This window comes from Tenrec ecaudatus, chromosome 12 (genome assembly GCF_050624435.1).
Source record: "Tenrec ecaudatus isolate mTenEca1 chromosome 12, mTenEca1.hap1, whole genome shotgun sequence".
In the NCBI taxonomy this organism is placed as follows: domain Eukaryota; kingdom Metazoa; phylum Chordata; class Mammalia; order Afrosoricida; family Tenrecidae; genus Tenrec; species Tenrec ecaudatus.
This window is the reverse complement of record NC_134541.1, coordinates 4,032,343-4,045,039: the sequence shown is the minus strand read 5'-3', so window position 1 is coordinate 4,045,039 and position 12,697 is coordinate 4,032,343. Positions and strand designations below refer to the sequence as shown.

Below are 12,697 nucleotides of genomic sequence, written 5' to 3'. Positions count from 1 at the left end.
CTTCGCTCTACAGTGCTGCTTTAGCTGGAACATCACAAGGGACTGGCTTTGACAAACAGGAATGTTTTTTCTCACAGTTCGAGAGGCCGGAAGCCTACCCTCCGATCACCGGCTCTTGGGGAAGCGTTTCTCTCACGGTCGGCTCTTGGCGGAGGGCCTCGTCTCTTCTCCTCTCGTTCCAGCTCCTGCGTCTTAAGGCCCTTTCTTCCCCCATCTCTTGGGCTTGGTCAGTGGGCGGCTCTTTTACAACTCAAGAGAGTGACTTAAAACACACCCTGACTTTCTACCATAACTGAGGGAGAGCATCCCCAAGTGGGATGATGGCCCCAGGTCCAGGGGCCCGGATTTACACTATTTTGAGGCTCAGAGGGGGTAGGGGATGCATAACGCAATTCCATAGCAGCCCCCTTAGGGCGATATTCCCTTCTCCAGGACCGGAACACCCCAAAAATGGCTGCTCCGCCCGCCATTGTCAGCCCCTTCGAGTCCCAACGCCACCTCTCCCCTCTCATCTGTCTTCCGTTCCAAGCAGAATCAGGGAGGAAATTCTGTCCAATAAAGACAGAAATGCGTGATGCTGCTAATGGCGTTCCTGGGAAATGAAGCGGAAAATCGCATGAGTTATTCGGCTTCACGGGATGCTTTTCTCGGGAGCCTGGAGAGAACGCCGGGGGGGTGGGGGGGTGGGAAGATGGGGTTCTGCTGAGAGCGACCCCAGCAGGAGACGGGGTCCTCTGAGCACACATGACGTATGGAAAGACTGGCAGTCCACCCGAGGCAAAAATGGAGACAAGGAACCCGCCGATTTCCCGGACATACATGAACACGCACACGCATGCCGAGTTTCATCCCCCACCTTCCCAAAGGCCGGCTGTGTGTGGGCCTGCACACGGCCAACTTGGAAAGAAGCTTGGACTCCAGGAGGCTCTAGGAACAGAATCCCAACTCCCAGAACCCACGCCTCCACGGCCAAGTATGACCCAGTCTTGGGCTCCGACCCACCCTCCCTCCCTCGTGGCCCTCCAGCCCGCCTGGCTCCTTCCTGTTTCTCGGGGCCTCGAGCTGACCCCACCATGAATCCTTTGCCCGTGGGGTCCCCTCGTCCCCCCGGCTGCCCCTGCCTTCCCCTGGACCACTCCTGAGGTACGGCCAGGAGAAGCAGGGGGTTACAGGACTCCGTTGCGAAGTCCTCTGCCAGAACAAGACTCTGTGTGCCCCAGGGTCAGGCCCGTAGGTGAACCAGCCAGGTTCAACCACAAGAGGAGAGGTGGATGGATAGACGCATGCAGGGATGGGGTACAGGCGTGATCTCATGCCACACTGAGGTTAAGCCAACTCGGAGGCTATGGCCAAGTTCAATGCTGGGGCTTGAAGTCACCAGGGAGAGCCGTCGGGGATGGAGGTGGACGTGACATGGAGGAGAGTGGGGATGCCCCACAAGCCCAGGGAGACACACAGAAACTTGTTAACTGTTCTTGTTACCTCTAACTTTCCTCCTGCAGAATCCGAGCCCTTCCTCACACCGTTGTGCGCGCACACCTGGACCAGGAGCCTGAGAAGCTACTAGGGGGCCCAGAGGAAGACTGCAGGTGGCTTCCCACCCACGGAGTGAGTCAGCAGGTCAGCAACAATGTGGGTCAGCGGCAGACGACAGCCCTCCCTGGCTGTCCAACCCTTTGAGCATCATAGATTGAATCTGATCCTAGCCTTACTGGGTGCTGGCCCATCCTGGCAGTAAACACTCAAGTGGAGGAATTCTTGGGGATGGACTTCAGACTGGCTAGGTTGAGATCTTCCATGGGGTTCCACTAGGCCCACACTCAGGGCAACTGAAGGAGGAACATGGAGTGTGGAGTCTGCTGTAGACTCCTTAGCTGGGCAGAGGAGGCTCCTGGTTGCCTACACGTTCACCCACCTCCAAGCCCAAATCCACCTTCCTTCCAGCCGACTACACACCTCAGAACACTGGTTTTCACCATTCCCACTGAAGAGCTGACCGCCACCAGCCATTCATGGCCAGAGCGTGGGTCACGGGCTCCCCGTCCCTCTCGGCTCCCCTCCTTGGAAACAACCATTATCACCACACACTTCTGATGCGTGTTCCCATCACTTACCATCCAAACAGCTGCCCCCTGGCCCCGGTCCCCACCACACATTGTTTCTCTCTCTGTGCCTTGCAATTCTTTGTCTCTTAAGAGAATATTCCAACTCAATCCACACAGGGCTGCCCAAGAGTCCATGGAGAAGCAGGGTGGGGATCGCCCGAGGCCTGAGAAGTCACCCACATCAATCACTGTCGCACGGCTCCCCATGGAGAAACAGGCCCAGCCCGCACCGTAGGGGTGAGTGAATTAAATGTTTGACCGGATTGAGCAGGCTAATGTTCAAGGTGATCATTCTGGGTGGCCTGGGTTTTATAAATATTCAAATGGCCCTTGGCAGAGCGGCTGGGGGAGGGGGCGAGATTCCCCTCCCTGCCTGTAGACAGTCCATCATTTATCCAACTGGTCCCTTCTTGAGTGACTTCCCGTTTTTCCCTATGACAAACAGCGCTGCGGTGGACACGTTTGTGCCTGCCCGGGTCTATAGCTGCTGCTTCTACACCTGACCCACCTGCAGTGCTCCTTAAGAGTCCCTGTAAACACAGCCTCCTCCAAGAGGCCCACCAGGATCTTACTGCTCAGGGAGGCTGGCTGCCTCTCTTTGGCTTCCAGGCACCTGGTGGACACCTCTGCCGTCATCATCACACTGAACTCTAAGATCTTAGTGTGTCTGACTTTCCTGGTGTCCTGTTAATTTTTAATCTCCCAGACAACTTAATAGCAGGTGAATTGAACGGACATTGAATATACACGGAGATACCCCTCCAAAGGAATTTGTTTTCAAAGCTATATATTTAAAAAAAATTCTAAACGACCTTATCGCCCTCAAAGCACTCTCTGTTACACTTATGACGTTTGTTAAATCTGTGATTCCAGTCTTGGAAACAGTTTTCAAACTCATCTCTTTGCATGGTCGACAGCACCTCCCTCATTTTCCCCTCATCATCAAATTGCCGTCCTTTCATGTCCCTCTTCATTCGTGGAAGCAAAAAGAAGCTGCGCAGAGCGAGGTCAGGTGAGTCAGGTGCGTGGGGCAAAAGAGGAATGTGGGTTTTTGCCAAAGACCGGCGCCTGAGAAGGCTGTGTGAGCAGGTGGTAAACAGTCCCTCTGCCTGCCATCGCCAGACCCTTTTTGTCACACGCCGTTACACGTTCTTTTCAGAACCTCTAGATGGAAAGCTTGATTAACAGTCTGACCTGGTGGAACGAGCTCCAAAGGCACTGAGCTGGCATCTTTGTCCATTCAGGAAGTTGACGGACGTCTAGAACTAAGCTTGTCATTACCAGCTCACATTTCTGCACTTGAGTTTTCCCCACAGCGCTGTCCTTGTAAGCTGTGTTCAACGCTGCAACCGTTTCTGTGGCATTTTCCCCTGCGTAGGAAACAAAATCTCATAGCTGCACGCTGTTCTCTTAAATCAGCCGTCACAAAAAATGAGGCTTGAGCGAAACTGCTCTCAGGACACTGTGACCAGAGAGAATCTTTCCAGGCGATACCACTGGGTGCACTAACACAGAGGAAGTTGCTTGATGTTCGACTAGTGGGGAAAATGCCTAATAGGAAAGCTCTGCCCAGCGGAGCTTTTCCCTGGGTTTTTTAGGGGGAGGGACCACTCATAAACCCCTAGCTGTTAGGGGTGCTTCCCTAATTTAGCAAGGAGCCCTGGTGGCATAGTGAGTTAGGCACCGGGCTGCCAACTGCGAAGTAGGTACTTTGAAACCACCAGCTGCTCTGAGGAGGGGGAAATGAGGCTTTCTCCCCCCATAAAGAGATCGTCTCAGAAGTGCACATGGCCTTTTCTTCCCGCTCTGAGTCGGCATGTACTTGGTGGTGGTGAGTTTGGTGTTTGGGTTAGCCCGAGCTTATTGATCCGTCCTCCCTTCCCACGCTCCCTCAAAGCCCACCCAGCTCAGGCCGGCCGTCTGCTGGCCCCTCGCCCACCCGGGTCTGAGCCCTGCAGCTCCTTCAATCTGGAACAAGGATCCCCACCCATTGCTTCCTGAGGCCCACTGCTAGCTTGCACTCCCGGGAGCCGGCCCTCCGGGACCTCTTCCGTGACGGAGCTTTCGATGAAACATCAGTCTCCCCTCCGTTCCTGAACTGCCGCCGCTGCCCTTCCAGCCACTTGGGCATATTTTTTCAAGCTCCATTGCTCACTAATTGTCCTCCGTCTGCTGGTTTTGTGCTGCCGGCCAGACTCGAGTGTTCTGAGAGCAAGGACGTCTTAGACAGGCCTTATCTCGCTCACATGGCCAGGCTCAGGGTAGCCGGTCCGGGCTTCTGCCACTGGCCAAGGGACAGGCCCGCACATGGACACCTCAGGTCCTCTGACTGGTCTTCCCAGCCCGCCCCGGAGCCCCACTCCAATGACCCTGCACACGCTCGGCTCAGACCTAACGCGCATCCCTCTTCTACTTCTCTTTTTGGCTGTACTGTTATTGTCTTTTACTCTGCGTATCTTAATTAATTCGCTCTTTATTGGTCTTTGGGGGCTGGAGACATTACCTAGAAACTTCCAGGTACATTTTAATACTGCCATTAAAAAGAACAACCCCACAAACCATAAGCATGAACTCCGATGACAAAGAAGGCTCGGTGATATCAGCTGTGTGTCCCTTGTGGTGTAGATGCCACGGACGGAAGGTTCCGGCGCTTCTGGATGAGCCCCGGGAATGGAGATGGTCTTTCTTGCTAGAAAATGAACCAGAGTTGGCCGTCTGGTACCTTTCTCTTTTTCCTGCGCGCTCCCTTCCCATCTTCTACACATCCCAGCTGGACTTTGGCAGAAACCATCGGCATTTGGTCCATGTGTTCAGGCCACTGAAGTCTTTGATTGGGCTTAGAAGGCGCTCCACCTGTCCCTTGCACTGTGCACATTTTCCTCACCCTCCTTCCTTCCTCTCCATTCTTCCTTCCTCCTTCAGCATTTCTCTCCTCTGCGGAGCAGAGAGCTGTCCCTGGAAAACCACCAGGAGCGACGCCATCAGCAGGTGACCCTGCAGCACAGCGCCTGGGGCGCCCCGGGATGCGAGGATGGGCGGCAGAGAGCACAGGGTGGCCCTGAGGCAGGGAGTGCGTGGTCTTGGCCGAGTCCTTCCTAACTCCTGGCGATGAGAGTCGAACTGCCCGCAGAGACGTCTCTGGGCGCTAGTCCTTGGGATAGCGGCTCTTCCTCATCCGGAGTCACTGGGGGCTTGGAACTGTCCATCTGCCTCTCCCTCCAGGGATAAGGGCTTAGGACTTGCATCACCCAGGCCCTGTACAGGAGGACGGCCTGTCCTGATTGCCGGGAATCCAAACCCCATCTCTGGTAGCCCCTGCAGTGGCCTGCCCTGCTCTCACTGGTCCTATCACAACCTTGCCCAAGGGTGACCACGCTGCCATCCTGATGGGCCTCAACAGTGTGTCCCCTGCGGACCCGAGACCCATGCCCCATCCCATCAACTCCTGAAACCAGAGCACCGGGGAAGAATCGAGTACGCTTCATCCAGGCCGAGTCCCGCCATATGTCCAGAGGTCATTTGACACAAGGCCACCTCAATCAGCCTGTATTTCCATCAAAAGCCCCTGAAGCAGGCGGGGGCTCTCATAGGCCAGCCCAGTGAACGTCACATCTAATCCAGCCAACGGATCCACATAACTGGGTTTAGGTCTGAACTTGGGATGGTAAAATGAGAGCGAGGGAGCCACCAATGTTGTGTTTATCACCAACAAAGCACCTTGAGGCCCAAATCGATTTAGACTGCCAGCTCAGGACAAGCTGGGCTGCCTGAATTCAGGACAGGCTCAGCTTGGAAGCAGCTGGAAGGCTTGTAGAACCTTCTCATTAGCTCCACTCCCTCCCACCCTGTGGGCCCTGGGGTTGCTTGCCTCCCTGCACCCCAAAGTCCACCCCCATCCACCCCCAAGCCGCTCCAAGACACAAGTACTAAGGATGTCTCCCTGGGCCTTGCTTGGTCTTGATTTGCATTCAGACCTGATTCCCTGCCCCTGGGCTTGAGCAGCGAGATCAAGCTGTGATAAGCTAGCTGTGAGATGCCTGCCCAGCACTGGCTCCTCACTCAGTCAGTCAGCCGTGCATAGCTCGCGGGTGGAGTCCCTGGGTTATTCACTCGGTTCACGCACTGCGTCTCCTCCCAAGGTCGGTGTTCACACAATCCCTCCAGAGGCTCCTTGGAAGAAAGGCCTGGGGACGGAACGCCTCCAGACCAGTCACCAAGCACCGTGTGGACAAGCACGTTCTGCGCTGACACCAAGGAGGTGACCGTGAGTCAGTGCTGGGCTCAGGGGAGCGGCCCCACACCTGCCTCCAAGGTCCCCACTGCTGGAGCAGATAGACAGGAGGGCCGGCCAGTCCTGAGACCAGGACGCACGGGCAAGCCCGGTGCAGGCACGGAGAAGCACCAGTGTGAGTGCACTGAGGGGCAGGAAGGTATCCCCTGTGATAGTTGATCTGGCTCTTGAAAGGTGAGGGCAGTTTCCTGGGGAAGAGGTCAGGAGCGGAAGAAAGAGGGCAAACGGGGACGGTGGCCACACAGAGGGTATCCAATGGCCCAGGGACGAGGGCACCACGAGGGTGGCACAGCAGGGCACAGACATGGAGGTGGGCCAGCCAGGGAGACCGTGAGGGGAGACGTGAGGCTTCAGGCTTGTCCAGCCCAAGTTAGGGGTTCTAATTTATTTATTTTTGGCATGCTGTTAAGGAGCCCTGGGGACGTTGTGGTTATGGGTCGGGCAGAGATTCCAAAGGTCAGCAGTTTGAAACCACCAGCTGCTCCACGGGAGAAAGATGAGGCTTTCTTCTCCTGTAAAGATCACAGTCTCAGAAACTCACAGGGCGGTTCTTCCCTGTCCCCCAGGGTCGCCATGAGTCGGCATCGGCTCCACAGCAGAGGGCAGGTCCCTGATCGACCGAGAGGACCGGGAACAGCCGGCTCTTCAGGAAGGTGAAGGTGAAGGTTGGCGAGAACGCTGTCATCTGGGCTTTGGCGTGGGAGGCGTGGTGACCAGCCAGTAAGGGAGTGGTCCCATGTTTTCAGGCAAAATGGACCATGAGGGCCATGGAGGGCAGTGGGGTGAGAGGCAGGCTGAGGGTCCAGGTGGAGGGAAAAGAATTTCCACATGCTGCCGACAGAAGGGATACTGGCAGCCAGGGCTAGCATGGAGGATGAAGCCAAAGGCTCCATTTAGGGGGCTGTATAAAGACCAACCCCCCTGGGGAACACAGACAGTTGGACTTGGTTGCTAATTCACACGTTGGGAGTTCCGTCCGACCCACCATGGACACTGCATAGGGAAGGCCTGGAGACTGACCTGCTTTCATGAAGGTCATGGCCAAGAAACCCATGGAGAACACTTCTGCTGTCCACATGGGATTGGTTAGTTCTGCTTCAAAGAGCAGGGCTGGGGGGGTCTGATCTGCCTTCCTTGGCTCCCAGAATCCAGAGGTGACCCTGTGGTCAAGCCAACCTTCCTGACCACTCCTTTCTGATCCCACTGATTGTTGTGGGGGGGCCCTCCAGGGACCCTGGTTTGAGATCAGGCTGTGGCTGTTCTGCCTTGTCCTATCAGGCCACCGAGACCGTCATCAGCTCGAGGGCAGTGGGTGGGTTGTGGGCATCCCTTCATCCAGAGCGCTGGTGACACAAGGGTTAAGCCCTCGGCTGCTAAGGGAGTGGGTTTTAAACAAACTGGGCAGCTGAGAGAGAGACAGGCATGTCCATCTGCTCCTGTCATGATGACCACCTGCAGAGCCCTCTGGGCAGTCTTACTCCATCACCCGGGGTCGCCAACAACAAAAACCGAAAGAACAATCCATCCGTTCACTCGCCGCTCAGCCCCCCAAGCCCGGAGAACGATGATGCACTTATGACACCTGACACCGTTGTTTTGTTGTTGTTGTTGTTAGGTGTCCTCTTACTGGTCCCCATGCACAGCGCCCCGACGGTGTGCCGCAGAATGAAACCCACCCCAGTCCTCAGACACCACACCAGTGCTACCGTCTGAAGCCAAGGTGGCAGCCTGGAAGGACACAGTCACCAAGGAGCAGAGGAAGATGAAGTAAGCCAGTGTGTCAGGCCTGGGAGGGAGCTAGGACCTGAGTTGGGTATCTTGGTGGGGGGGGTTCATGCACACTATCCTTACATGCCCCTTCCTTCTGCATCCCAGTCGGCACGCCGCTGCATTGAAAGGGCGTCACGCCTACGGGCAGAACACTGGGGAAGATGAATCCCCAGGAAGGGAAATGTGTTCACCAAACTCAGGGCTCTGTGATCAATCAGATATCTCTAGACTAGATTCTAATAGAGCCACGTGGTACCAGAGACCAGAAGTTTAAAGAAAGTGATGAGAGGAACATGTAAAATGGAGCCGATGCCATCAATTTGCTTAATTTTTCCTGCCAGCCCGGGAGAGGCGGTCGTTCGTTAATATTAGCGACGGCCTGGCTGGCTGCAGCGCCAAGAGGAACCGTTCCTGCAGTGTCTGACATCCGCTGGTGTGGACCAGAGGGAGGGAGGGAGGGAGCGCGCGCACGCGCGCGCGCGCACGTGTATGTGTGTGTGTGTGTGTGTGCATGTGTGTGGTCTCACGCAGGCAGGTACAGGATGGGCTTTGGGTGGTCATGCGGCTGCTCGGGAGAGGGCAGGGCAGTAGGGTTGTGGAGGGCAGGGCAGCAGCGCGGAGGCTGTGGCTGAGACCCAGATGAGAACCAGATCAGGGGCCGAGCTGGTAGCGATGACTATTCCTAGATGGTTGAGGTGGAGCTCCGCGTCTTGTCTTTCACCAGGGCCAGGCAAGGGCTGGCAGTCATAGCTCAATTTGTAGAAACGCCGACTGAATTGAATTGTCTGGTATAAAAAAAGATAATGGAATCTGGAAGGGGAGAGGGGGGGAAAAATCCCAACAACCCAGGGCTGTTGACGGTGATCCCCTGGGGTCTCTGTCTGGGAGAGGCTGGAAATTGAGAGAGCTGGGAGATTGTCTGAGGTTAGACGTGTGCGAGGTTTTGAGGGGCTGCTAGGGGAGGCAGGGTACCTGAATCTGCCCGGGGATCTATCTGTTACATTGCAGCTGTAGAAGGAGACTTTCCTGATCCGTTTTTTTTTTTTTTTTAAAGCCGTGGTAGCTTAACAAAAGAATGGCCAAGCCTCTTCTGGCATTGGAGCTAGAAAGTCCAAAATGAGAACCCCAAACCTCTTGCTGCGGGGTGCATGTCAACTCACAGTCACCAAGCCTGTGAGTCCCAGAGCTGAGCTGGGCCCCGTGGGGTTTTCAATGGAAGCAGATACCCCCACCCCCTGTACTGCCAATCTTTCCCTTAGCAACCAAGCCTATATGCTTGTTTGCCCCACCCCATGGATGGGGGTGGTGGTGAATTAAACGGTGTCCATTTAAGGCCATAAAGCACGAGTGGAACACTGTCACCCCGAGAACGGCAGACCACAGAGAAACAAGGTTCTGGGAATTGGACTGGAAGCAAGTCCTTTTCCCACTGCCGAGCCCTCCTCCTCTGTGGCTTTCGAGGTGCCGCCTTTCAGAGAGGAGAACCTGGGTGAAATTGCCTACAGCAAAGACCACGGTGCAAATCAACCGGGAGGCCCAAGCAGGCAGTGCTGCTCAGGGAGCTCCCAGCTGACCCTTGTCTTCCCAACTCCTGCAGCCCAAAGGGCCTGTGGAGTCTGACCACCATAAACCTGCCCAGCCCTGGCCCCTAGCCAGGGAGCTCAGGCCCTTCAGTGCTGATTAAGACAATGAGAAAGAATGGAACGCTTGTCCCCAAAAGTGACTTCTTGGATCCTTCGGGAAAATGTTAGAAAGTGGATCCCACGCCCAAGAAGCAGGACAGGCTTGGGGAGTGTTACAGAATCCTTTCCCAGGCCAAGAATGAGTCACAGCGAAAGCTTTTAAAATATAAAACCATCAACCCAGATTTCAATTCCAAGGAAACACATAGTTGGCCATGAGGGAATACTTTAAAAAAAGAAAAGAGAAGGAGAGGGGTAAAAAAAAATCAGGCTTTAGCCACTTGACAGGAAAATAAAACAGCCAAGGAACATTCAAATATAATGATTTACATCCCACCCCCCTCTCCTTTCCAACGGGCCTGGCCGTGCACGGCCTGTGTGCACCCTCGCATGTGCAAAGCACAGCCCTTTTGCCTGGTGTCTGCCGGCGGCTCTGGGCTGCAAGGTGCAGCCTTGAAGTTGCTATGCCAATCCCGAGACTTCCCTGCCGCCTGGCTCTGGGTTGGCTTGGGGTGGCCAAGCTGGTGGGAGCGGAGGGGGAGGAATTGCAGTGTTTTTTTCCATTATTAATGCCCGCGAGCGTGCCTATCAAAGAAATGGAAGGTTGGTTAATTTCCTAAATGCAAGAAGCAGATTGTCCCGCAATAAATATTTAAGTCTGACCCGGGAAGGGCGACCCCGGTGTGCTGAAACACAAGCCGCGGAGTTAGTTTGTTAAGCCTTCCAGCCGAAGGGGAATGAATGAATAACCATCCGATATAATATTTGCTCAGCACCTGAGAGTTTACAAACGCGTTTTCACTTATCTAATTTGATCTTCACTTGAGCCCCAGAGAGGTAGAGAGGGCGCGGATTACAGGTTTATGAAACCCCCACTGCCTCCCCGGCCGTTCAAACAGATAAGGACTCCAGGGCTCAGTCACTCTAGGGAGGTCAGATAGTTCGGGGGGAAATCTCTAGGCTTTAATTTATTCATGCACATATTTAACAAACATTTATCCGGAGCCCGAACCAAGCCAGGCGAGATGGCAGTGGATACAAAGATGAATAAAACAGGGCCCCGCGGCGCGAGAGGGCGAGAAGCCGCCCACCTCTAAGCCAGGTGTCCTCTAGAGAAAGGAGCACGTTTCTAATCCGATGATCTTACCCCTGCCCCCGCTCCGCTGCCCGTTACCAGTATCTGTTTCTATGCCAGGGTCGGCGGGGGGCGCGCGGCGGGAGTCTGCGGCGCAGCGGGGGTCAGATCTCCTGGGGAACACAACTCTCCCGCCTCGGGCAAATGTTTCCTGGGGCGGCTTGCTCGGCCCGAGGTTCACACACACACCCCGACTCCCCGGGGGTCTCCTCTCCAAGAGAGAAGCCAGGGTCTCTGTCTCCAAGGGCTGGTTTTTGTCTGCTGGCGCCCGGCAGCTCCCCGCGGTCTGCAGCGACCGCGGCGACCGCGATTTTGTGTCGCCCGAGCATATTTCCACGGCCGGGAAAGTCTCCCTCCGCGCGCTCGTCTCTCCCCCTCCCCTGGCTCGGGAAGCCTTCGCCCCTTCCTCGAAATGCGCTTGCCCAGCCCAGCGCCCCCCACTCTCGGTTTTTTTTTTTTTTCCTTCTTCCTTTTGTGTGCATTTTGCCATGTCCTCCAAAGAGATCTTGCAATTCTCCTTTAGTTACTCAACTCGTGCACAGAAACATGCTCTCGTACGGGAAATAAAATGTCTAGGTGCTCGGCGATTTCGCTCGCCCCCCGGGGGACCCCCGGCGCCCGGGCTCGGGCGCTCTCCCGGCGCGGAGCTGCGGCGCGCCCGCCGCGAGCCCTTTGTGAGCGGCGGCGCCGGCGAAGGGTTTCGTTTTCCAGTACTTGTCGGTGCTCAGCACCCGGGAAAATAGCTTGTGCGTAAAGTTTATTATACGGAACCCGGCGGGAGTGAGCCCCGCTCCCACATTTCGGGGCGATGCCCCCCTGGGGACCCTCGCTCCGGCCCCGCCGTGGCACCGGCTCTCGGCGAAGGCTGCTGCCTCTGCCCCAGCCCGGAGCGCGGGAGGCGCGGCCGCACCAGCTCGGCCTCGGGCTCCGGCTCGGCTCGGCCACAGCGGACGCCGCGCGGCGGGTTCCCAGCGTGGCCCCGCGGGGTATCGGGGAGCGCCCGGCCGATCTCCCTGAACCAGAACCGGGGAGCCCCGAGGGTGGGCGGCAAAGCAGCGCGGGGGTCCCAGCCCGGACTCCGGCGTGCCCGCTCGGGAGAAAGTTCATTTTTGGGGGGGTGGGTGTCAAAGTTTTCGGGGAACTTTCCCACTTGAGATTTCACGACCCTGCAGTGCCCCCTATAGAAAGCGGCGGCGGGGGCGCCCGAGACCCCCGGCGGGGGCCGCGCGCCGAGGCTCCGGCCTGCGCGGGCCTCGAGCTGATCGTTTTTCCCCCCTTTTCCATTTATTTATTTATTTCCGATGTTTTTCCGAGAAAGTCTTTTTTTTTTTTTTTTTTTTGCAGAGGCGAAGACACGCCAGCGAGCTGCAGTGGCGCGTGCTCGGCCTCCAGAGGCGATCGCCTCCAACTTTCTCCCTCCCGCGTGCGCTGCCCGCGCCCGCCCTGCCGGCGCCCCAATTTGCCCGCCGCACAACTTCCACTCTAACTGGAGGCGCCGAAGCCTCGGGAAGCGCGGGAAGCGCGTGGCCCACGCCCCCGAGGCTCGGGCCTGCCCGTCCAACCACTCTAAGAGCTGGGCCCAGTGGTGGAAAGGGAAACGGGGGCGCCCCGGGAGCACCCCGGGAAAGGGAGGAGCGCTCCCGCGCCACGGGACAGGGCGGGAAGGGAGCTCCCGCACCCGGAACGTTACGAGCAGGGCTCGTGAGCGTCGCAG

The 12,697-nt window shown here is 56.6% G+C and overlaps 2 long non-coding RNA genes across 2 annotated transcripts; both read left to right on the top strand.

The window, feature by feature from the left end:
- The first annotated feature begins 1,503 nt into the window (after positions 1 to 1,503).
- LOC142462562 (uncharacterized) lies at positions 1,504 to 3,107 on the top strand. Its single transcript, XR_012787264.1, has 3 exons — positions 1,504 to 1,620; positions 2,223 to 2,342; positions 3,023 to 3,107. It is a non-coding gene; the product is annotated as an uncharacterized LOC142462562 (long non-coding RNA).
- Positions 3,108 to 5,753: 2,646 nt separating this feature from the next.
- On the top strand, positions 5,754 to 8,158 carry LOC142423143 (uncharacterized). The gene is made up of 3 exons (XR_012779104.1): positions 5,754 to 6,363; positions 6,963 to 7,055; positions 8,012 to 8,158. It is a non-coding gene; the product is annotated as an uncharacterized LOC142423143 (long non-coding RNA).
- Positions 8,159 to 12,697: the final 4,539 nt, after the last annotated feature.